At 38.8% G+C, this 26,903-nt stretch overlaps 1 long non-coding RNA gene across 1 annotated transcript; it reads left to right on the plus strand.

Annotated features, from left to right (window-relative positions):
- The first annotated feature begins 21,845 nt into the window (after positions 1–21,845).
- LOC141289135 (uncharacterized) lies at positions 21,846–22,658 on the plus strand. Its single transcript, XR_012339845.1, has 2 exons — positions 21,846–22,120; positions 22,205–22,658. It is a non-coding gene; the product is annotated as an uncharacterized lncRNA (long non-coding RNA).
- Positions 22,659–26,903: the final 4,245 nt, after the last annotated feature.

Here is a 26,903-nt window from a genome sequence, read left to right on the forward strand (position 1 = left end):
AATGACACTCAGTTGTTGTTTCATATGTATTTACACAATTGTGCCATCAAACTTTTGCACGTCTACTTGTATGATATTGCTCATTTAATGGCCTTAAGCTAACATGAGCTATGATGTAAGCTTTACCTTTCCTTACCAAAAATATATAAGTTCTGCAACAAGCTTATTGCTTATTGTTAATTAATCTGTGAGAATGACCTTATTGTAAAGTGAAGTGTTACTTTTATTAAGACGGTAAAACCAGAAACTTAAATCTAGCACAGGTTTGTCATTATGCACACAGTATTTGAACAATATAGTCATTTATTCCTGTTCATTCAGGAAAAGCTTTCCTTCTATTGCTATGTCTTATTGAGTTGATGGCAATTTAATGACGCAACGGCATTTAACATCACATGCATAGCTGAAAGCATTTCCTTTAGAAATGGCCAAAGAACATTGGCATACGGCAGAGAACTATTTTACTCATTTGATATAGTAAAGTCCTACTGTGTTTTTTTTTTTTCTTCAATTGTAAATGTCAAAAGACAGTGAGAAAAGTGCAATAGGTGGTATTACATCATGAGGGTAAATCAAAGCAGAAATATGCAAGCGAGCAAACTGTATGTGCTTAGTAGGGAAGAACTCACAGTGTGCTCAGCTGTTAAAAAAACAGCTCACTCAAAAAGCAAAAAATCTATCATGATTTACTTGCTTCAGACCCATTTATGTCATTCCAAGCCCCACGCTGTTATTTTTCCCATTGAATTTAAGGTTTAACATTTGGAAGACAACTTGTTTGATGTATTCCAAGTCAGCTTGATGAGAAACAAGCGTAGTTGTTCTTTATAGACAGTCATCCCTCTGGTAAATCTCTGAAATGTACTTCACATCCCATTTTTAAAGTAGCACACTATCAGGCCTTGCCAGATTTTTTATTTATTTTTTTTGTCACTGACACTAAACGCCAATGGAAAACCAATGCGACAATGCATGTCTTTAAAGGATGACATTAATTTAACGGTAAAAAACTGTAAAAATGCAACGGTAAAAACCTGTGAAATGGTTAACGGTAAGTTCCCCTTCTATATACGGTGAAAAACTGCGCATTTAATTTGTATACCGTTTTTGTAAATGAAAAAGAATGTAAAATTTACAGTGAATAACCAGAATTCCCTGTTTTTTTTTTGTTTTTGTTTTTTTTTTTTTTATTTGATGTTTTTTTGTTGAAATAACTTTTTCTTCTTAGTTTTTTTCTTGGCAGTTTTGTACATTTGGGTTGTATGTTGCATCTAATGTTGTTAAATTAATGTTTCTTTTTGCATTATTTCAGTTTTATGTGTGTTACCATGATGGTGTTTAGTGTTTGTGTGAATGACACTGTGTACCTTCTATAAAAATTATTGTTTAAAATCTCTTTGTGATGAGGTTAAGTTCATCATGTGATGTTGTCATCACCACCTGCTTTTGGTGGATATCAGTGTATTATAAAGGTACAAAACAGATTTCAGTACTTCAAAAAATTGGTAATTATCATTATGTCAGTGAAATTGTGGTATTTACCTGTAAATTTAAGTGAAAACTGTAAAATGTAAAACATTGTTACCGTATTTTTTACAGTAAAATTCTGGCAACCACAGCTGCTGTTTTTTTACCGTAAATTTTATGGCTTTTTTTTTGTTTTTTGTTTTTTACAGTGTAACAGTAAAAAGTCACAGAGTAATGAATTAAAATGTATGGCTTTAAAAGACTTAGCCATACTGACCACCTTTTATGAAGACAGAATTGTAATTTTTGGGGTGAACTATTCCTTTAAAAGCTGGCAGTGCCTAGTGTGCAACCCTTCTGTGTCCTTGAACACATTTTCTGAAATGCCCACTCACTTTCATTTGGATTACTGCAGTGTGAGACCCTCTGTAACCTTCCTCGCCCCCAATCGCAGTCGCACACACACACACACACACACACACACGAACGCTGTCAGAGTGTCAGTGAAGTGAACTTGCACTCAGGTCTCATTACCTCCCACACACCCCACTGTGTGATGCCGTAATCTGACAGTATGAAGGATGCTTCAAAGACACATTGCAATACATGCAGTAAGCTTCCCGGAATCCATCAGTAAACAGGGCAACATGTACTCTGACAAAACATAAATGCCATCAAAGAGACAGAACAGAATTATGTTGAAAGCAAACAACGAAAACTGCAAAGCATGCACTTACAAATACAACTTGTCACGTAAGCTGAAATGTGGTGGCGACTAAAATCAGTTTTATTTTCAAAGTCAAACACATTATGTCTAAATCTGTACATTAGGTTACACCAACAGAAGCATTTGTGAAGCTCAGAACAGTTTTAAATATATAACTGTGGTTTGTATTTGTCTATTTTATTAGGTTTGTTCATTAACTATGGCTCAAGATGCAGGGATAAGCTCCCGCATCCCCATGACACTACACAGGACAAGCAGTTTGAGGAATCAATGAACAGACGGATGGATGGATTTTTGCTGTTTAACAGTCTTCACACATTTATTTGCTGGGTACAGCGTCAAAACTGATCCAGGTGCACAAAAATCCTTCCTCAAACTACAACACGACCTGACAAGCAAAGCCAGAGCAGCTACAGTGATCATATTTGATGCCATGAAAGTGAAAGCAAGAGACTTTAAACAAGCAGAAAAATGTAAACACGGAGGTGATATACAGGAGTGTGACAGAAGCTGATCCTCGGGGCATACTGTAGCTCTTCATATTTCTTTACTCACAAGAGTCACAGCTAAAATGAAATACTAGATTCGATCTATAACAGACACAAATCCAAGAATGAATAAACAGATTTGTCTAACAGCAAATAGTGCATGGATCATCTAACAGGGAGTCAACTTCATGCCACAAAATGCAGAAAATCTGAATATTTTTAAAAACATATACTGACAATAGATTATTATTATTTTATTTTATTTTTTTTTTTTTTCACATTTTCATGTTGTACTGCCATCTTTTTTCCCAACACTAAACAAAGATGATGTTAGCGGCTGCCAGTTTCAGTCACCATTCACTTTACTGCATTTTTTCTCTATACAATGAAAGGGAATAGTGACTGAGACTCTTAATCTGAGACATCTCAGATAAAAATCATATAGTTAATATAATCATAATAACATAATTCATATAGTCATAATTACAATATGAGGGTGAGTAGCCCAAATAATAATACAGTTTGCATTAGTTAACTTTTCTTTTAAATCGGTTAAAGCAATTTCAAGACTTACTGATGGACTGAGAATTTATGAATAGCTTACAGCTTCGTCAAGTTGATATTTAAGTTTATTTGAACTTCTAACGCAATCCAAACAGGTACACATTTAAAAAGCATATTCTGTCATAATTTAATATTAGTCTTCACTTGATTATCTGAACGAAACAACGAACATCTCTCATACGAGAGAAATTAATGATAATAAGAAGCATATAAATGCATTTGAATCTCAAAAATAAGATTTATAAATCATAAGTCATCTCTTTTTTTCTACAATTATTTTGTATTAAAATGTCTAAATCGATCAGCTCAATGATCAACTAGTCACCGTTATAAATTCAATTAAACCTCTATGAAACTTATTTAAACTTTCCAGCTCATGCATGTCAGATCAGAGTTCACCCGAAGTCTGATTTGATTGTTCTGTAATTCCCATGAAAGACCGTGAGAGTAAATTGATTTGGACTGTATTTGTATGTAATCAAAGTCACTGAAACACTCGTTGTCTTACCTGTTGGCCCCTCCAGACTTTCCGCGCAGACCCTGGCGATGAGAAACAGCAGAACAGCACACAGATTCATAGCAGCGTTTAGTCCAGCAGGTAAAGGCAGGTGAAATACTGTCGGCGAGTGTGGTAAATATCCTGCTGCTGCGCCACTGAGTTTCTTCCAGAGACGCGCAGCGCAGACCCCAGATCTGCCCGCTGACGTCACAACAAACTATTAAACCCCCTCGCAACTCTAGAGATGTACCCAGACAGCAGACGAAGGGCTATGGCGCCTCCCTGTGGTCAGTCACCAAAAATCAGCAGTCAGCTGCTGCGGAGATTGAGAGATTGAGGCAAACCGACCTCATCAATTCCGCTCGCATTCAAGCGCTATTAAAAGTGTTGAGTTGTCGGTGAGAGCGTCCAGTCGAAGACTTCACTGAGTAAACGGTGAGGTTCTCATTTCCCGCCACACTGTTTGTTTGTTTCAAAGAGGAAGTTTAAATTTGTTGTTGTTGATGATGTTTATCACGCAAAATCTCAATAAAACGTTCTTCTTCTTACTAATTCAAATCTGACCCAAAAGGATTCCAATAAGAATTTTATACAGGATTCTTTTTGGAATTTCTATCATATTTTAGAATTTCGATAGGAATATTCTTATAGGACAAGACATAAACATTCTGTAGGATCATTCCTATAGGATTTTTATGGGATCAAATTGGATGCTTGTCTATGTCTTTATGGGAACTCTTTTTTTTTATCTAAAGGTGCACTTTTCCACTGTTCTCGTTTTACTAACAAATAGTACTTGCAGTTTGCTGTTTACCTCAGGATTCTTATTGGAATTTCTATCATATTTTGGAACCGTTCCTATAGGATTTTGATATGTATAGGATTCTTCAAAATTCTTGAACGATCCTTTAAAATAAAACAGGATCCCATTGAAATCCTGTAGAAAGTATCCTACATGATATTTATGTCTTGTCCTATAAGAAAATACTATATAAGACGACTCCTAATGGAATCCTTTAGGAACGGTTCCAAAATATGATAGAAATTCTAATTGGAATCCTGTAGATGATTCCTATTGGAATCCTTTAGGATTTGTAGAGGATTCCTATTGGAATGTATTAAGGTGAGTTCAAGTAAACTGCAAGACACTAAATTATTGGTTAGTAATAAAAAAGCATACATTTATGATTCTTCAAAATTCTTGAAAGATGCTTTCAAATAATACAGGATACCATTAAAATACTGTAGAAATTATCCTACAGGATATTTATGTCTTGTCCTATAAGAAAATCCTGTAATACAATTCCTAATTGAATCCTTTAAGAACGGTTCTAAAATATGACAGAAATTCTAATTGGAATCCTGTAGATGATTCCTATTGAGATCCTTTAGTATTTGTAGAGGATTCCTATCGGAATGTACAGTCGTGGCCAAAAGTTTTGAGAATTACATAAATATTGGAAATGGGAAAAGTTGCTGCTTAAGTTTTTTATAATAGCAATTTGCATATACTCCAGAATGTTATGAAGAGTGATCAGAAGAATTGCATAGTCCTTCTTTGCCATGAAAATTAACTCAATCCCGAAAAAAAAACTTTCCACAGCATTGTTAAGGCTTCAGGGCGTCCAAGAAAGTCCAGCAAGCACCAGGATCGTCTCCTAAAGAGGATTCAGCTGCGGGATCGGAGTGCCACCAGTGCAGAGCTTGCTCAGGAATGGCAGCAGGCAGGTGTGAGTGCATCTGAACGCACAGTGAGGCCAAGACTTTTGGAAGATGGCCTGGTGTCAAGAAGGGCAGCAAAGAAGCCACATCTCTCCAAAAAAAAAAAAAACCATCAGGGACAGATTGATCTTCTGCAAAAAGTATGTCGAATGGACTGCTGAGGACTGGGGCAAAGTCATATTCTCCGATGAAGCCTCTTTCCGATTGTTTGGGGCATCTGGAAAAAGACTTGTCCGGAGAAGAAAAGGTGAGCGCTACCATCAGTCCTGTGTCATGCCAACAGTAAAGCATCCTGAGACCATTCATGTGTGGGGTTGCTTCTCATCCAAGGGAGTGGGCTCACTCACAATTTTGCCCAAAAACACAGCCATGAATAAAGAATGGTACCAAAACACCCTCCAACAGCAACTTCTTCCAACAATCCAACAACAGTTTGGTGAAGAACAATGCATTTTCCAGCACGATGGAGCACCTTGCCATAAGGCAAAAGTGATAACTAAGTGGCTCGGGGACCAAAACGTTGACATTTTATGTCCATGGCCTGGAAACTCCCCAGATCTTAATCCCATTGAGAACTTGTGGTCAATCCTCAAGAGGCGGGTGGACAAACAAAAACCCACTAATTCTGACAAACTCCAAGAAGTGATTATGAAAGAATGGGTTGCTATCAGTCAGGATTTGGCCCAGAAGTTGATTGAGAGCATGCCCAGTCGAATTGCAGAGGTCCTGAAAAAGAAGGGCCAACACTGCAAATACTGACTCTTTGCATAAATGTCATGTAATTGTCGATAAAAGCCTTTGAAACGTATGAAGTGCTTGTAATTATATTTCAGTACATCACAGAAACAACTGAAACAAAGATCTAAAAGCAGTTTAGCAGCCAACTTTGTGAAAACTAATATTTGTGTCATTCTCAAAACTTTTGGCCACGACTGTACATGAAGGTGAGTTAAAGTAAACTGCAAGACACTAAACTATTGGTTAGTAATAAAACAAAAAGCGTAAGATGCTTTAAAATAAAACAAGATACCATTAAAATCCTGTAGAAATTATCCTACAGGATATTTATGTCTTGTCCTATAAGAAAGTCCTATAAGAATTTTAGGAACGGTTCCAAAATATGATAGAAATTCTAATTGAAATCCTGTAGATGATTCCTATTGGAGAGTTCCTAAGGGGAGTAAGAGCAGCTGGATAAATATAGGCTATGTTTATAAACCGAGAGAACTAGCAGTTGTACACAAAGTTAAAATCTGCAGGAGCTAGATGGAAAAAGTCAATTCTTTACCGACCTTCTCTCAATGTCTCTTTGTAGCATAGAACCCATCATTTTCGTATCCTCTTACATAAAACCATTTTCAGTGTATGGGTTCTTGAGATGGCTCCAGTATGTGAGTTACTGATGTTACATTCAGGGATGGAAATTAACTTTGTCACTCACAAGCAGTGTTGGGGAAAGTTACTTTTAAAAGTAATTAATTACAATATTGAGTTACTCCCCCAAAAAAGTAACTGTTACTTTACTTAGTTACTTTTTTATTGAAAGTAATGTGTTACGTTACTTTTGCATTACTTTTTAAATCTGGGCAGGGCTTGCTTTTTTGTTTTTAATATAACTTTTATAACTTTTTGCACCAAAAGCCTCAGGCTTAGAGAAAAGTAAATTGACGTCTGTACAGTAGACCACAGAAGAAAAATGTCAACTTTTCAGCAATACAAAAAAGAAAAAGAAATGTTAGATTATCTTTAGTAATTTTTGCTTATTAGTATGGATGCATTGGATCATTGAAGGTCAGCAGCAAAGACATCGGTTAATAAAATGGGATTAAATACGGATATTTGTATTATTTAGCATATTTAATTATTGCAGGTTTGCATTGAATTTCACTATTTTTATTCATTTTGAGGAATACTGTATCTGTTTTTTAGTGAGTGAGATGAATTAATGCATGTTCACATTTATTACTAAAGAAACATCTTACAATTTCTCTCAACATGGGGACAGTAGAGCTTTTAATAAATAAATGAGGGGAAATGTAACTGGCGTTACTTATTTGAAAAAATAACTCATATTTTTGTTGTCAATTAAAAAGTAATGCATTACTTTACTAGTTACTTGGAAAAAGTAATATTATTTTGTAACTTGCGTTACTTGTAATGTGTTACCCCCAACATTTGTTTTAGTCACTGGCCATTCATAACTTCTACTAGCTAAAAGCCAAAAAAAAAAAAAAAACAGAAATAAACAAACAGCATGAGGCTAACTGACTGGATGTGACAAACTGACTGTTGTAAATCATTTTGTCAATACTAGGGGTGTGCGATAAAACAAATAGTTTTAGATGTAGCATTCCTGCATCACAAAAGAATAATTCCTGAAGAGCTCGAGAATGAAAGATTATTTGCATAACTTAGAAAAGTTGTCAGGCTGTGAACCTTTTTTTAATTGTATACCTTGAAACATGAAGTATTAGTGTTAATATTCACGTCTGCTCCTGGAGATCTACCAATCTGCACAGAGATCCATCTATCTGGTTTAATTCCAGTCCTACTCGAAAACACCTGCTGCTAGAGAAGCCAGCGAGAGAAGCCACTAATTACCCATTGCAGGTGTGTCTGATTAAAGCTGGAACTGAATTCAGCAGGATCTCCTGCAGAAAGACTGAGTGCTCCTCATTCAGACCATACATTTATGTTATTTATCATGTTGTCTTTGCTGAGAGAAACAGCAGAGCGGAGTTATTCATTACAAAGCAGCAAATGTAAATGAATGGAAGACTATTAGTGTCCTCTATTGTCTCTCTAGTTAGCCGCCTACACAATCAGTGACTATGTGGTTATGTAACTAATTACTTTGGAGTCATCAGAAAATGATGTCATGTCAATGCTGATTGGCTGATGGCACTGTCAAACCTGCCACTAGTGAAACATCTACAGTCGTGGCCAAAAGTTTTGAGAATTACATAAATATTGGAAATTGGAAAAGTTGCTGCTTAAGTTTTTATAATAGCAATTTGCATATACTCCAGAATGTAATGCAGAGTGATCAGATGAATTGCACAGTCCTTCTTTGCCATGAAAATTAACTTAATCCCGAAAAAAAAACTTTCCACTGCATTTCATTGCTGTAATTAAAGGACCTGCTGAGATCATTTCAGTAATCGTCTTGTTAACTCAGGTGAGAATGTTGATGAGCACAAGGCTGGAGATCATTATGTCAGGCTGACTGGGTTAGAATGGCAGACTTGACATGTTAAAAGGAGGGTGATGCTTGAAACTGTTGTTCTTCCATTGTTAACCATGGTGACCTGCAAAGAAATGCATGCAGCCATCATTGTGTTGCACAAAAATGGCTTCACAGGTAAGGATATTGTGGTTACTAAGATTGCACCTAAATCAACAATTTATAGGATCATCAAGAACTTCAAGGAAAGAGGTTCAATTCTTCAATTCATCTGCACACACAGTGAGGCGAAGACTTTTGGAAGATGGCCTGGTGTCAAGAGGGGCAGCAAAGAAGCCACTTCTCTCCAAAAAAAAACATCAGGGACAGATTGATCTTCTGCAAAAAGTATGGCGAATGGACTGCTGAGGACTGGGGCAAAGTCATATTCTCCGATGAAGCCTCTTTCCGATAGTTTGGGGCATCTGGAAAAAGGCTTGTCCAGAGAAGAAAAGGTGAGCGCTACCATCAGTCCTGTGTCATGCCAACAGTAAAGCATCCTGAGACCATTCATGTGTGGGGTTGCTTCTCATCCAGGGGAGTGGGCTCACTCACAATTTTGCCCAAAAACACAGCCATGAATAAAGAATGGTACCAAATCACCCTCCAACAGCAACTTCTTCCAACAATCCAACAACAGTTTGGTGAAGAACAATGCATTTTCCAGCACGATGGAGCACCGTGCCATAAGGCAAAAGTGATAACTAAGTGGCTCGGGGACCAAAACGTTGATATTTTGTGTCCATGGCCTGGAAACTCCCCAGATCTTAATCCCATTGAGAACTTGTGGTCAATCCTCAAGAGGCGGGTGGACAAACAAAAACCCACTAATTCTGACAAACTCCAAGAAGTGATTATGAAAGAATGGGTTGCTCTCAGTCAGGATTTGGCCCAGAAGTTGATTGAGAGCATGCCCAGTCGAATTGCAGAGGTCCTGAAAAAGAAGGACCAACACTGCAAATACTGACTCTTTGCAAAAATGTCATGTAATTGTCGATAAAAGCCTTTGAAACGTATGAAGTGCTTGTAATTATATTTCAGTATATCACAGAAACAATTGAAACAAAGATTTAAAAGCAGTTTAGCAGCAAACTTTGTGAAAACTAATATTTGTGTCATTCTCAAAACTTTTGACCACGACTGTACTATACAGTATGTAATGAATTATCTGCGATTTATGTTGCTTGTAAACAATTATGTAGCTAGAATACATACTTTTGAATGTCAATCAGTGGAGAAACCCACATAGCAATTGACGTCTGGCCCAGCTTTGGGCCAAGCATTATGTCTGAAACGGACTACAGACATGAGCCACACATGAGCCATAACTGGCCCAGATTAGACTCTAATTGAGCGATTGAGGTGTTTTGTTGTTGGATGCAATAATGAACATAGCAGTAGTCATTTACTACTGACCTCTGAGCTGCTGAAGACACAGAGGTTTAACATTACTTTTGTTTTTAAATGGGAAGCGCCAATCACGATCTACATATTCATCTATCTTCGTGCGAATCATTCGTGATGCAGCTTCACCCACAGCAGAAGTGAGTATAAGGGTTTTTATGCATCTTTGCAAATGGTCTTTCTTAATAATGTGCTTGTTGGCAAGTTTCCCGATAAACGTGGCTAAATGCGGCTAAAGTAAACATAATCCCAGAGAGGGGCGGGGTGAGCAGAGCTTGGTGGCTTTTAAAGGAGCCATGTCTTAAAATGAGCTGAGCTTTTGCAGAGCTGATTTTGACAAGGTAAAAGGTTGTTGTTTTTTTTACACTACTATTGGGAATTTTTATCCAAAGTATATTACAGACTTTTCATTAAGACCCTAAAGAATCATATGAACTTATGGAAAATGGGCATCCGATGACCCCTTTAAATATCGCCACAATGAATACGGTCACCAACAGCCAATCCCAGTGGATCTTAGTTTTTGGTTTTTAGTTTTTATTGCTTTAACCAATGCATTTAAGAACATTGTTACAAAAGACAATGAAAATCAAACAATAAAGTACAAAGAGTCAACTAAAGCAAATACTGATCACAGCAATGGTGGTTTGTTGATTGTTCAACATTTTTTCAACATTAATTGCGGGTGCAAAAGTGATATTAATTCAATGTCATTAACATGGACAAATTAACTATTTTTTGACATTGATTCAATGGTTGCTTGCTATCAGGGTGGTCTCTATGTGGTTGACTGAAGGCTGAGATTGGGTAGCATTATTAAAACATGTTCTGGCCCAGTTCAGGGCTGGTTATAAGTTACTATTTGGCTGAGATTTGGGCCAGTTATGGCTCATCTGTGGCTCATGTCTGTAGTCCAAATTTGGCCCACACAAGGGCCGTAATTTTTTTTGGGCCAAGTGTAACTGCTTGCTTGGCCGAGAGCTGGGTCAGGTGTCAACTGCTATGTGGGAAGATGCTCTTTTGTCCACAAAATAGTGTAGTTGCAGAATCTACCAGCAGGGACTAATTGTCAAAGCTAACTAGCCAAACCCTGATCACTTTAATATCTCCTTTTAGGTTCTTTCTCTTATCAAGGTGCTTGAAATCTCAAATGAGCCTATTTTTGAGTATCAAAAGTGCATTTAATGTTGTTTATGCAGGCAGCTCACCAAGTCTGAGACATAGCTTTTGTCTGCTGGCAGACTAGATAATGTACCTGGCAGTATGTAGTTTCTAGTTAAAGCAGATCGGCTGAAAGCTTGTCAGGCAGGTCGGTTTATATTATCCTGTCTTTTTCCTTCTGTTGATGGCTTAGGGCTCCTTTGTAGCTATTTAAAATGGCCTGCTGATCCAAGTACAAACACAGTAGTTGAGAATGATTTAACGATTAAAAGGGAGAAGAAAACAGCTTCTGACATTTTGTTGTCTGACAACTCGTCTCTGCTTTAAAAAAAAATCATGGTTCTTTCACAGCACTCGAAAAACGAAAAATATCACCGGAGACATGTTTGTGTTAAATGCCGCAAAGCACAGTGCATTTCAAGGTTGACATTAGCCTGATATTTAGCAGATTATCTCAAAATAAGACTGCATATTTGGATATTTAGATGGACAGTCTGAAAGCATGCCTGAAATGCTCTGGAACTAAAAACGGGCTGCTGCAAATCGCATTAATATTGCAATTTAATTACTTCTACAATCAACGCTGATTCACCCTCACAGTTGACTAAAATCACTTAATCAATTTAGATCCAGTGTGGCTCCCAATTCATATTTAATTACATAGTCTCAGCCTTTATTCCCCAGTTTGGGTTCATGTATCTTCTCACTGATGCTAAACAAAGGCGACTTGGATGGGTGGGTGGTTCAGATGTAGCTGTGCTGCACCATGGATTGGAAATTCAGAGATTCACATCTTGCTCAAGGCATTTCCTCTGACTGTTGTCATTAGGCCCATCTACATGGCATCTGCTGTCTGCTCCAAGCATGTCATGTGGTTCCCCTGTGCTAAACTATATTGCCTGTGAATAAGAGATTTCTTGAAAACTTGCGATTTGCAAGGGAAAAAGACCAGCTGTCCGCCCAATCTAATGGCGCATTCATGTCACATTGGAATTACAGTAATTATGTTTTAGACTATTAAAAAATTTCACAGCTTTATTGAACTCCTAACTTTATGCAACAATTTTATTTCTTATGCAAAACACTTAAATCTATTAGGGCTATCTGTTTGGGTTGCAAAAGCTTTAGCTCCAAAAATTAAAGTCATTGCATATGTTCCACATTCAGCATTTCGACCTCCTGCTGAGAAGCACTTTATATTGCAATGCCTTTGAAGTCCACTGACTGTCCTGCAGAGTTTAGAAGAATAACAAAGTGCAATAAATGGTAAAACTATTTGTTCTCAGAAAAAAAAGTACAAAAGCTGTAACTGTGGTACACTTCTGTTTATTTACTTTTCAGGTACCAATATACCTATTATTATATAGGTTCCTTTTGAAAAGATACCACCCCTTTGACAGCTTTTGTACTTTTTTTCTGAGAGTGTATAGTCCAGGGTGTTTATGATTCTAATAATACATCAAAATCATATGATAAATGCAAGTATGCAGCATAATGGACTGTTTTTTGTACAGCTTACATAACTGGAAGCTGGCGACACCAGAAATTTCACACATTCAAGTTACAGCACTCTCAGAAAAAAAGGTACAAGTGTTCCCAGTGGGGCAGTACCCATTCAGAAGGTGTTAAAATGTACCATTTAGGTACTAATATGTGTCTTTTAGGTGTTAATAAGATACAAAGGTTTACCTTTTGAGATACATAGCTACTACCTCAGTGACAGCTTTTGTACCTTTTTTTGAGTGAAATACTGCAAGCTGTTTTTGCATTAAAAATGTTAAGTATTTTCAAAATGAAAACAAAAGGAGGAAGAGTTGTGTTTTATATCATATTTTGTTTTATTATAAATATGCATTACAATTAGGAGTGAGGAGTAGGAACATATTGCCAAATGATGCTGAGTGATCATTTGGTTAAACCAATGGCACAAGGACTATTTTAACAACGTCTTTTCTACCTTTTGGGCCTTGAATGTTTCAGTTGCGTTGCAATCTATGCAATCTATTTAATCCCTTTAAGACCAGGTGCAACATTTGTAACTTGAATGTGTGAGGCTTCCTAGGTCATTCACTTAGTTATTTTAGCTGAACAAACCAGACCATTATGCTGCAAACTTGTATTTATCATATTATCTTAATTTATTTTCATAATCATAAACACTTTCAGTGCACTTTTTATTCTTCTCTTTATTTTACTACACTGTAGGGCTGCACGATTATTACAATTTAAATTGATTGATGTTTTAAATAGCTTTATACCAGTTTGAAGCAACTGCATGATTTTTTATATAAAAATAACAAAACAAGCTGAAAGCACTCTTCCTGAAAAAAACTTGTATTGCTTTTTTCGTTGCCACAAATGTCAATGATACATTGGTTTGGTTTCTTTAAATAAAAAAAAGTTAAAAAATGCATTTCATCATGGTATATGGTATTATCACAATATTGAAAATTTATTTGCAAACAAAAGTGGTGTATAATACAGTATAACAGATTTATTAACTATTTTCTTACAACAAAAAATAACTTAAAGGAACCATATGTAGGATTGTGGCAAAAACTGGTACTGTAATCACTTTCAAAATACTGTAGAACCCCCTGACTCGAGGTTGCCAGCTAAGCTGCTAGCTAGGCTGCTACAAGGAGCTTCCAATGGCAAGTAAAAAAAAAAAAATACAGATTAAAGTGCAAAAGAAATATAAAGACCAATAGGTATCACTTTACAGTAAGATCTCATAGTTAACCTTATAATGCATTAATATTCACAATGAGCAATAGCTACATTTGCTTCAAAAGTTATTAAGCTTTGTTAAAAAAAAAATACAACTCTTGGTTCATGTTAGCTCATTAAATAACACTGTTACAACTTTTGATTTGAACAATTTGTTATTAAATATTGGAATTATATTTAAAGATTAATTATTTTTTAGAAAAAAAATTGCATTGGCAGTTTTTGTTAACTAGTGAACTAACTAATGTTAACTAATGAAGCCCTAATGTAAAGTTTGACCGAAAAATAAAGAATCAAAACACTTTCAAATAATATCAAGAACTTGTCGTAGTCCAGATTAAAATGTAAAAAAGTTTGAAAATAAATAGCCTATTAAGTCTAAATATTTAATAATTTACTGAGTTAACGGCTGCATTGTTTAGCGCCGTCTGCTGTCAGACAATGAAAGTGCACTTTCATCCAGAGCATCTCTCACATGCTTCACCATGTGCTTCTCGTCTGTGCTTGTTTACATCAGAGCGCACACGCATCTTTGACGCAGCATACAGTGGTGTTGTGCATTGTGACCAGTCGATGGAAAAAGTTATCTTAAAAAGCATTCAAAATTCTGAATAATTAGTTATAAATAATTATTCTCTGTATTTTGATGTGCCCACAATAACAATATCAATTCGCCTCTCACAGCGTGACATGCTCTAAAGACGCGCCTCTTAAGCATGCAAAATAATTAACGGTTTTTTTTTTTTTTTTTTTTGTTTTTTTTTTTTTGTTGTTGTTGTTTAAATCATGACTTTGAACGATTACGTAATCGTGGCATCTGTAATCATGATTACAAATTTGATTAATTGTGTAGCCCTTCTACATTGGCAAATCAGTCAGAAGTCTTGCACATTCACATAAAACAGCTTACTTCTTGCGTTGCAAAATAAGGTAATGTTCAACACCACAGGGACCTTTCACTCTGCTTGTCTGTGTTCACCACTTCCAGACTATGTGTGCAGTGCCGAGTGGAAGTGGAATTGGGGTGCGGATTTGCCTGGAGCAAGGAGTGAGGTTTTTTTAAAGTCAGAATGTCTGTGTTTTCTCTCAGGATTGGAAAAGGAACTGTGTGATTTTGCCTGCAGCCAGGAGCTGGGTTTTGAAAATCAGAGCTTCTGTGTTTTTTTGTCTCTCCGTGATCCTTTGGACCAGTGGTTCTCAGTTCTGGTCCTGGCGACCCACTGCTCTGCACATTTTGTATGTCTTTCTTATCTAACGCACCTGATTCAGATCATCAGCTCGTTAGGAGAGAACTCTGTGAACTCAACTGAGTGTGGCAGATAAGAGACAAAGGCTGTGGCTGCATTTGCAGACAGAATGCGTCACAGTGGAGCAGAGCTCTCCCGATTCAAAAGCTCCTTCAAATGCATCGTCGAAATGCATCCTTCATTTGCTGGAGTGAAGCCGAAAACTAAGTATACTTCCTCTGTCTGCTTTCCAAAAAGCTGAACACAAGCAGCATATGGAGGCAGAAAGGCAGCAAGGCTTGGCTGAATCCATTGATTGCGTCACATACTGACTCCTGACATACCTTCATGTGATTGATTTTTGAAAGCAGCATAAATGGATGCTTTGCTGCCTATACATAGCGCCCAATCCTGTGCATTCAATAATGCAACAGTTTAGCTAAAAAATAAAGATGGCACCTAAAAATTGCGGTTGGTGCTTACTTTGTGTGTAAATGTACATTTTTGACCAACTTTTTTGAGCGTCCAGTCCTACTCTATCCTAACCTGCACTGTTAATCGTCAATACGAATTAAACAGACCTGATCAATGTCTTCAGGATTACCAGAAACCAATGGCACTTCTAGATTTTCATTAGTATTAAGTCTCAGGCCCACCATCAAAAAGTGTTTCCTTATTTTAAAACGCTTTCTTGATAGTGTTTGGGGTATAAACGGATATAATAGTCTTTACCTGAATTCAGAGTTGTTCGCAAATCCATTTTACTGATTAGATCAAAGCGGTGATTCATTCGTCAATCTGGCATTGATAGTTCTACAGGACATGATTGCTGAAGTATTATCAGAGAAAATGATTCTCAGGTTTTCCTTTGACAGATGAGAATATCTAAGTAATATTTTACTTGGGTAGAGTGGTATTTTCATGGAGCTTGTGACCCAGTAAAATGGGTCAAGTGACCCTGCTATAAGTGTGCATCACGTCTTGAAAACTGAAGCCAACGCAACTTGATTGCCCCCTTGTGGCCCAAATGAATCACTACTGTGCAGACTCAAGCTCCAAATGAATCACTACTGTGCAGACTCAAGCTTCTAATGAATCACTACTGTGCAGACTCAAGCTCCAAATGAATCACTACTGTGCAGACTCAAGCTTCTAATGAATCACTACTGTGCAGACTCAAGCTTCTAATGAATCACTACTGTGCAGACTCAAGCTCCAAATGAATAACTACTGCGCAGACTCAAGCTGCAAATGAATAACTACTGCGCAGACTCAAGCTCCAAATGAATAACTACTGCGCAGACTCAAGCTCCAAATGAATAACTACTGCGCAGACTCAAGCTCCAAATGAATAACTACTGTGCAGACTCAAGCTCCAAATGAATCACTACTGCGCAGACTCAAGCTCCAAATGAATCACTACTGTGCAGACTCAAGCTCCAAATGAATCACTACTGTGCAGACTCAAGCTTCTAATGAATCACTACTGTGCAGACTCAAGCTTCTAATGAATCACTACTGTGCAGACTCAAGCTCCAAATGAATCACTACTGTGCAGACTCAAGCTTCTAATGAATCACTACTGTGCAGACTCAAGCTCCAAATGAATAACTACTGCGCAGACTCAAGCTCCAAATGAATCACTACTGTGCAGACTCAAGCTCCAAATGAATCACTACTGTGCAGACTCAAGCTCCAAATGAATCACTACTGTGCAGACTCAAGCTTCTAATGAATCACTACTGTGCAGACTCAAGCTCCAAATGAATAACTACTGCGCAGACTCAAGCTGCAAATGAATCACTACTGCGCAGACTCAAGCTCCTAATGAATCACTACTGTGCAGACTCAAACTCCAAATGAATAACTACTGCGCAGACTCAAGATCCAAATGAATCATTACTGTGCAGACTCAAGATCCAAGCTCCAAATTAATTACTACTATGCAGACTCAATCTCCAAATGAATCACTACTGTGCAGACTCAAGCTCCAAATGAATCACTACTGCGCAGACTCAAGCTCCAAATGAATCACTACTGCACAGACTCAAGCTCCTAATGAATCACTACTGCGCAGACTCAAGCTCCAAATGAATCACTACTGCACAGACTCAAGCTCCTAATGAATCACTACTGTGCAGACTCAAGCTCCAAATGAATCACTACTGCACAGACTCAAGCTCCTAATGAATCACTACTGCGCAGACTCAAGCTTCTAATGAATCACTACTGTGCAGACTCAAGCTTCTAATGAATCACTACTGTGCAGACTCAAACTCCAAATGAATAACTACTGCGCAGACTCAAGATCCAAATGAATCATTACTGTGCAGACTCAAGATCCAAGCTCTAAATTAATTACTACTATGCAGACTCAATCTCCAAATGAATCACTACTGTGCAGACTCAAGCTCCAAATGAATCACTACTGCGCAGACTCAAGCTCCAAATGAATCACTACTGCGCAGACTCAAGCTCCAAATGAATCACTACTGCGCAGACTCAAGCTCCAAATGAATCACTACTGCGCAGACTCAAGCTCCTAATGAACAGAGGTGGGTAATGAATTACATTTACTTCGTTACATTTACTTGAGTAAATTTTTGGGGTAACTAGTACTTTTAGAGTATATTTAAAGATAGGTACTTTTACTCTTACTCAAGTACATTTATAGTGAAAAAAACTTTACTTTTACTTCGCTACATTTGATTGCGTGCCTCCGTTATGGTCTTCAGAAACGTGTCATTGGCATTTCCATTTCATGTCTGATAAAACTGTGTTAATACTGCTGTGTATACAGCTGTTACTATGGAAACCGTAATATTTCAGCGCTCCTAAAGCGCCCCCTCGTGACAGATAATTAATTTTTCATTTCCAATACATTTTTTTTTTCAGCTGTTTATGGTCAAATGATTGCAATTATCGACCCATGTTTTTATGCAGCAAACACAGAGTTGTAAATGTAAAAAGTTAAGGTGCCTTCTAAAAATCTAAACAAGTACAGTAATATTTATGTTTCAAATAAATATAATAAATTATATACTCAATTTATCCCTTTTAATGTTATAAAGGATGAAATGCCATAGTGTAACATATTTTGTTTTTGTGTGAAACTGTATCTGAATTTTAAATCATGCCATTTTATGGCTTAATATTCTACTTTACATTGTCCAATCCCATTACTGTTTATTTTACTTTTGCAGATCTTAAAAATGGTTATGAATTGCTTTAAATTAATATTTAAAAATTCTGCAGATACACTAAATGAAATAAATATAATGAAATAAAATTACTTCCTTGATATTTGTTTATATTTGTGTATTCAAAACATTTTTGATTTGACTCCTATCTGATTTTCTATATTTAAAAAAAAGGTCTTTTTTTATTTGGGCTAGTTAAATTAATTTTCGGGCTACCAAAAACTGAAGAGTACCTGCCCGAAGGGCTACCAGAAATTTTGCGAGCCATGTGTGTATATTAGTGGTGGGCCGTTATCGAGGTTAACGTGCTGCGTTAACGTGAGACTCTTATCGGGCGATAAAAAAAATATCGCCGTTAATCTATTCTCAAAGTTGGGTTGGGAGCTGGGTCTATACTACGTAAACTATGATGACTTTCACCTTGATATTTTAGCGCGGATGACGTATACCTAGTCAAATTGCACTGTAGGGGGCGAGAACGAGTCTTCAACTTCTGTGAAATTACCACATCAAATGAGACGCGCAAACACTGATGCAGTTATGAAGCCGCTTCAGGGCAGGTGCGTTGCTAGACCCTTTTTACTGGGGCAAATCTGCTGTGCCCCAGTAAAATCTCAAGTTTGAGTTATAATTTACTTTGATAATCCCTAAATAAAGACATTTAAATATATGCAACAACTGAATTGACGCTTCTAAAAGCAACGCAGTTTAATCGAAACTGCACGCAGATAGGCTATCCATGCCCGTGCGCGTCTGTGTATTTAACGGCAACGCGCACGTCGTGCATTCTTTTGCGCAGAAGTACTTGGTTACACAAGTTTGTAATTATGTTGTAAATGCAAGTGTCAAGCAGTTTGTGATGCATTTTGGAAACAGGAGATGAGCGCCTGGTCTAATGTGCCACCTGGCCCGTTTTTGAAGACTTGCTTTTAGTCATTATTTGGGTAGCACACATATTCTGAAAATGCCTTCAGCATTATTAAAATTAGCCATTTTAATCTAGATTAATTCCAAGAAAAAATTAATATATGCCCACCCCTAATATATATATATATATATATATATATATATATATATATATATATATATATATATATATAATACAAATATAATGTTTTCAAGGAGAGGTGTGCGGAAGCTTTCCAAACAGTTTGAAATTCAGGGTCTTCACTTCATATCAAGAAGTAACTAGTAACTGGCTACTTGAGTACTTTTTTCATCGGATACTTTTTTACTCTTACTCAAGTAACTATTAAGATTGTTACTTTTACTCATACTTGAGTAAATATTTCCATAAGTACTTTGGGTACTCTACCCACCTCTACTAATGAATCACTACTGCGCAGACTCAAGCTCCTAATGAATCACTACTGTGCAGACTCAAGCTCCTAATGAATCACTACTGCGCAGACTCAAGCTCCAAATTAATCACTACTGCGCAGACTCAAGCTCCTAATGAATCACAACTGTGCAGACTCAAGCTCCAAATTAATCACTACTGTGCAGACTCAAGCTCCTAATGAATCACTACTGTGCAGACTCAAGCTCCAAATTAATCACTACTGCGCAGACTCAAGCTCCAAATTAATCACTACTGCGCAGACTCAAGCTCCTAATGAATCACTACTGTGCAGACTCAAGCTCCAAATTAATCACTACTGTGCAGACTCAAGCTCCAAATTAATCACTACTGTGCAGACTCAAGCTCCAAATTAATCACTACTGTGCAGACTCAAGCTCCAAATTAATCACTACTGCGCAGACTCAAGCTCCTAATGAATCACTACTGCGCAGACTCAAGCTCCAAATTAATCACTACTATGCAGACTCAAGCTCCAAATTAATCACTACTGTGCAGACTCAAGCTCCTAATGAATCACTACTGTGCAGACTCAAGCTCCAAATTAATCACTACTGTGCAGACTCAAGCTCCAAATTAATCACTACTGTGCAGACTCAAGCTCCTAATGAATCACTACTGTGCAGACTCAAGCTCCAAATTAATCACTACTGCGCAGACTCAAGCTCCAAATTAATCACTACTGCGCAGACTCAAGCTCCTAATGAATCACTACTGTGCAGACTCAAGCTCCAAATTAATCACTACTGCGCAGACTCAAGCTCCTAATGAATCACTACTGCGCAGACTCAAGCTCCAAATTAATCACTACTATGCAGACTCAAGCTCCTAATGAATCACTACTGTGCAGACTCAAGCTCCTAATTAATCACTCCTGCGCAGACTCAAGCTCCAAATGAATCACTACTGTGCAGACTCAAGCTCCTAATGAATCACTACTGTGCAGACTCAAGCTCCAAATTAATCACTCCTGCGCAGACTCAAGCTCCAAATTAATCACTACTGCGCAGACTCAAGCTCCAAATTAATCACTCCTGCGCAGACTCAAGCTCCAAATGAATCACTACTGTGCAGACTCAAGCTCCAAATTAATCACTCCTGCGCAGACTCAAGCTCCTAATGAATCACTACTGTGCAGACTCAAGCCCCAAATGAATCAAACTTAAACTATACATCTATCTCTGGTCTGAGAATCAGCAGATACCTGACAATACAATTTGATGCTATTGTGATTCTTTGTTTAGTTATTCAAAAACTGTGTTATATTGAAATCTTGTACTTACTTGTGTATTTTTCTTCTGCGTTGGAGTTGAATATATTCTAGCCTCGTTCTTCGACTCTTCACATAGTACCTGACAGCGCAACCGCTCTAGTGAGAGCAGCAGGTAGCAAACCTTTGTATTAGATTATATAAAGTGAGAATGTAGTGAAATAGACAGTTTGAGAAATGTTTTTACACGACCCATTGTTTTCCCTGGAGAAAGTGCTTACAGTACACACGTCTCTCTACAGCAGTGGGTGGCTGACTGGGTGAGCTGCAATCACTGCATCTGTACTAAATCACAAAATCACTGAACAGTTTTTCAGATTGGGGAGTTTAAGTTTCCCTATGAGAAAACCCACCCTGAAGCCTTCTTAACAAAAATTTAACCTCTTTCCTTGAAATTCTTGATGATCCTATAAATTGTTGATTTAGGTGCAATCTTAGTAGCCACAATATCCTTGCCTGTGAAGCCATTTTTAGGCAACGCAATGATGGCTGTACGCGTCTCTTTACAGGTCACCATGGTTAATAATGGAAGAACAATGATTTCAAGCATCACCCTCCTTTTAACATGTCAAGTCTGTCATTCTAACCCAATCAGCCTGACATAATGATCTCCAGCCTTGTGCTCATCAACATTCTCACCTGAGTTAACAAGACGATTACTGAAATGATCTCAGCAGGTCCTTTAATGACAGCAATGAAATGCAGTGGAAAGTTTTTTTTTTTTTTCGGGATTAAGTTAATTTTCATGGCAAAGAAGGACTATGCAATTCATCTGATCACTCTTCATAATGTAACCCTGTCAATTCTGTCCCAATAAAGTCCTGAAATGACCTTTAATGCAAACACTTAAAACTAGAGTAAAGTGTAATATCTAGTTCGCCACTAGGTGGCAGTGCACAATGAAACGTTCTTCTTCTACTGTTTTCAGCCATTCGTTTTGCCTTAAGGAAGCCTGGAAAAACGGGAGCCAGAGCAGAAGTAAATATAAGGATTGAAACTTATTTAGAAACAAAATATATCCCCTAGGTTGAATTACATTGAAAATTAGATGACATTTGTAGTAAAACAAAGTTATCTCGGTGAGTGAAAACTATCATTTTGTGTTGATTAGCTTGAAGCTAAAATGGTGAAATGATTAAAAGGTTTACATTTCAACATTACAGTGGATTACAGTGGATAAAAAAACAAAAACCAGTCTGGCTATCTACAATAGCAGTGGATGTTACCCCACAGACTGGTTTTTTTTTAGGCTTCTTCTGGTCCCGGATCCCTGGTGTTCTTTCCACTGAAGTTGGATTCCTCTCTGTTCGCCCTGGTGCCTGGTTCCCTGGTCCACTGCCTCAACTAACAGCGCTGCAACGGTTCCTTTGGGTTGTTTGATATGGACGCTAAGTATTGAAGGGGTGGTTGGACAGTTAAAATATTTGAGTGCACTCAAGGGTAACAATTTTTTTTCTTTGAAAGATATTCCCTTTTGTTTTGTTTCATGAGATCTCAAAATTTGTGGCCGATTTGTTAACATCAATGGTATTAATGCTGTGTAAACTGAACTAACTATCGAATTTTGAATAAGAAAATAAGAAAAATAATTTGAATAAGAACTACATTTAAACTTTATTCTATTGTCCTGTGCTTCCTTTGGAGTGGAATCTATGAGTCCTTTGACCATATGATTAGTACATAACCAGCCTCCTCATCGAATCTAGATTTAGTTAACTCCTACAATAGATTCTTAGCCTGCCTATAAGCAGAACTACCACCGTAGGGTTACAGTCGTGGCGAGCCAGCCAGGAGGTTGGCACAGTGTATAAAATAGACTCCACCCCAAAGCTGAAGTACACTACGATTGCATTTACTGCAAAATGGATCTTTGCAATCAGTTTAGTGTGCATGGGCCTAGTTGTCTATATGTCACAGGCATAGATGAAGCTTATTCTGATGATGACATTACAGAGTTCTTTAAAATTAATGGGGACATTAAGAAAGTAGTCAGAGTTCCCAACGACCCAGAACAACCCAGAGGCCGTGCACTTATTGAATACACAGCAGAGCGAACAATATCCAGACTCGACCCAGTACAACTAGGTAGCCTGCCCAGTCCCAATGATCCAGCAGTCACCTGGTGTGTCAAGACAGTCCGTGAGCTATGCCAAGAAGAACTAGGACGAGAACTCGCTCAGAAATGTTTAGCTGAATTGAGCTCTCTTGCTGAAATTAGTAAAGCTGGCTTCTGGGAAGCACTTCAAAGTGAACTGCAGAGTGCCCAGCCCCGGACAGAACTTGCCCCTCCGCAAAGCCCAGATACTCAGCTACAGCCCTCTGAAAATCCTGTTGCTGTCCCCACAAATGGTAGCAGTGCAGATGGTGATATGCAAACCAACAACGATATTGCTAATTCATTTGATGCAGTCTCCCGAAACATCCCAACTACTGCTACAGGGAATCCATTTCTTGATGAAGGCACAGTTAACCCACCTCATGTCCAAAAAGTTATTGTTGAACATTTCATTCGCAGTGACTCCACACCGTCTAGCTACAGTCAAAGCAGGATCCGTACATTCTCGGGGCGGCTGCCAAAACCAAATGGAGAAGTTGATTATGATTCCTGGCGTACTCAGGTAGACCTACTTCTTAAGGACGTGTCTGTCTCTGATTCACAGAAAGTAAGGAGAATATTGGAGAGTCTCCTCAGCCCAGCAGCGGACATTGTTAAGCCGCTTGGGACGGATGCAACCCCCCAAGCTTACCTCACCCAGCTCGAGTCAGCATTTGGAGTGGTCGAAGATGGAGAGGAGCTATTTGCTACCTTCCTGGGCTCTAACCAAAACTCAGGTGAAAAACCCTCTGTCTATTTGGGCCGTCTCCAGACTCTCCTCACCAAAGCCGTAACCAGAGGGGGAGTTTCAGCTGCAGAGTCTGACAAGTACTTACTCCGGCAGTTCTGTAGGGGATGCTGGGACCAGAGTCTGATCATTGGCCTGCAGCTCGAACACAGGAAACCCAATCCCCCCTCATTCCCAGAATTGTTGTTGCTTTTGAGAACGGAGGAGGATAGGAGAGCAGCAAAGATGGATCGCATGAAAAAGCACCTTGGAAGTACGAAAGCTGCTGCACATGTTCATTCAGTTATGAGCATGCCAGTATTCGAACCTGAAGCTGCCCCCACTGCAACAAGGAAACACGAGACAGATTGTAAACTAGAAAAGGAAGTTGCAGAGTTGAGGATACAGGTTGCAAAGCTAATACAGCAAGGAAAGAAAGGAGAAAGGCATGAGGGAGTGCAGAGCCGTCCAGCCCAAAGTGAACTGCCTGCTAAGACTGAAAGTTTACTCGCGCAAGCTTCCAATAGAGACTCAAACCCCCATTCTCCGACACCACCTAAGCCCTGGTTCTGTTTTAAATGTGGGGGTGATGGCCACATCGCTGCAAAGTGCACTTTTGAACCCAATCCAGGCCTCGTCCGGAAAAAGAATGCAGAGCTCAAAGAAAAACGAAGCAAATTCTGGGCCAAGCAGGGAGCCAACAAAACATCTTTAAACTTCTAGAGGCTCCTGCCTTGGGGCGACCAGGAGCTGAGGACAAAGAATGTCCCATAGCAATGACTCACAATGAGTGCTCTTCTGAAAGCAGTAAATCTTCTGGCTGCAAATTGCCGCCTGGACTTGTGGGACCTCGTTGCACTTCGAACATCTCTGTTGGAGACATGAAATGTGATGCCATTCTCGACACTGGATCCCAAGTAACAACAATTTCAGAGACTTTTCATTCTAGATACATGTCAGACTTACCTGTTCAGTCGATACACAATCTTCTCGAGGTCGAAGGGGCTGGAGGTCAAGCAGTGCCTTACCTGGGGTACGTGGAAGTCCACTTAACCTTCCCTGAGAATGTTACTGGAACAGAAGAGCAAATGTCTGTTTTAGCACTCATTGTCCCTGAGAACCAATTCAATAGCAAGGTTCCTGTTTTAATTGGTACAAATGTCTTGCTTGAGTTATACCAACGTGGAATAAGCTATGACAAATCCAAGTTTCTTAGAAGATCAGACAGTTTTGCAGTACTACTCCAACATGTGGCCCGAGTACGCGAAAGTGAAGCTAAAGCTTACCTAGTGAAATTGCACGGAGAAAAGCCCATTACTATTCCGGCAAGACACAAAATGTATCTTTTTGGAGATGTTAGAGTCAGAAAAGCCAATTCCAATATGACATTTGTCGTTGAAGCCCCCGAATCTTCCTTCCTGCCGGGTGGGTTGTTCATTCAGTGTGCACTAATAAACATAAACACAAGAGCTTCAAACAAGATCCCTGTAGTCCTCAGCAACACCACAGATCACACTGTCACCCTACCTCCAAAGTGTGTTATTGGTGAAGTGTCTGCAGTTCAAAGTGTAATGCCCATGACCTCCTCTGCACAAGTCGATTCACAAACATCAAATAGCAAACATTCATTCAATCTGGATGACTCCCCAATGCCAGAAGAGTGGAAGGCACGCATTCGAGATAAACTGAACTCCATCCCTGAGGTTTTTGCGCTTGATGAGCTGTCATTTGGCCATACCATCGCCGTGAAACATACCATCCGTCTGCAGGACAAGACGCCCTTCAAAGAAAGATCCAGGCCGATACACCCCAGCGATCGAGAAGCTGTCAGACAACACCTTAGAGAGCTTCTGGATGCTGGTATAATAAGGGAATCCGAGAGTCCCTTTGCATCCCCAGTGGTTGTCGTAAAGAAGAAAAACGGAAAGATCAGACTATGCATCGACTATAGGAAGCTTAACAGCCGCACTATTAAGGATGCTTATGCTCTTCCTAACATCGAGGAGACGTTTTCTGCCCTGAGTGGAGCAAGGTGGTTCTCTGTGATGGATCTAAAGTCTGGATATTACCAGGTGGAAATGGTGGAAGAAGATAAACACAAAACTGCGTTCACATGTCCATTAGGTTTCTACGAATTCAATCGTATGCCACAAGGTGTCACCAACGCACCTAGCACCTTTCAACGCCTTATGGAAAAGTGTGTTGGAGACCTACACCTGAGCGAGGTTTTGGTGTTTTTAGACGACGTCATTGTCTTCTCCCAGACTCTAGAAGAGCACGAGGCAAGGCTCCTGAAGGTGCTTCATCGTCTCAAAAGCTATGGCCTAAAACTATCGCCAGAGAAGTGTCAGTTTTTCAAGTCCTCCGTGAAATACCTGGGCCATATTGTTGACGCTCAAGGAGTTCACACAGACCCAGAAAAAGTGTCAGCTCTGAAAGATTGGCCCCGCCCTGGAAACAGAGAAGAACTGAAACGCTTCCTCGGATTTTCAGGGTATTACAGAAGATTTGTGGAGGGCTACTCAAAAATCGCCAGGCCTCTCAACGCTCTCACCGCTGGGTACTATCCACCTAAAAAGAGGGGTAAAGTTTATAAAACACTGAGACCCAACACTGGTATAAGCCCCAGAGCACCCTTTGGCTCAGAGTGGACGCCTGCGTGTGAGTGCTCTTTCAGAACACTGGTTGAAAAGTTGACATCGGCCCCTGTACTCGCTTTCGCAAATCCCAAGCTCCCGTATGTGCTGCATACAGATGCTTGCTGTGAGGGGTTAGGAGCAGCTCTTTATCAAGCTCAAGATGGAAAGCTTAGAGTAATAGCCTATGCCAGCAGAGGCTTATCCAAGAGCGAGAAGAACTATCCTACTCACAAACTAGAATTTCTAGCGTTAAAGTGGGCAGTTTGTGAGAAATTCTGTGATTACCTGTATGGTACAGATTTTTCAGTCCTAACAGATAACAACCCGCTTACCTATGTCCTTTCTTCCGCAAAGCTCGACGCAGCCGGACACCGCTGGCTAGCGGCCCTCTCAACCTTTAG

Source organism: Garra rufa, chromosome 17 (genome assembly GCF_049309525.1).
Source record: "Garra rufa chromosome 17, GarRuf1.0, whole genome shotgun sequence".
In the NCBI taxonomy this organism is placed as follows: domain Eukaryota; kingdom Metazoa; phylum Chordata; class Actinopteri; order Cypriniformes; family Cyprinidae; genus Garra; species Garra rufa.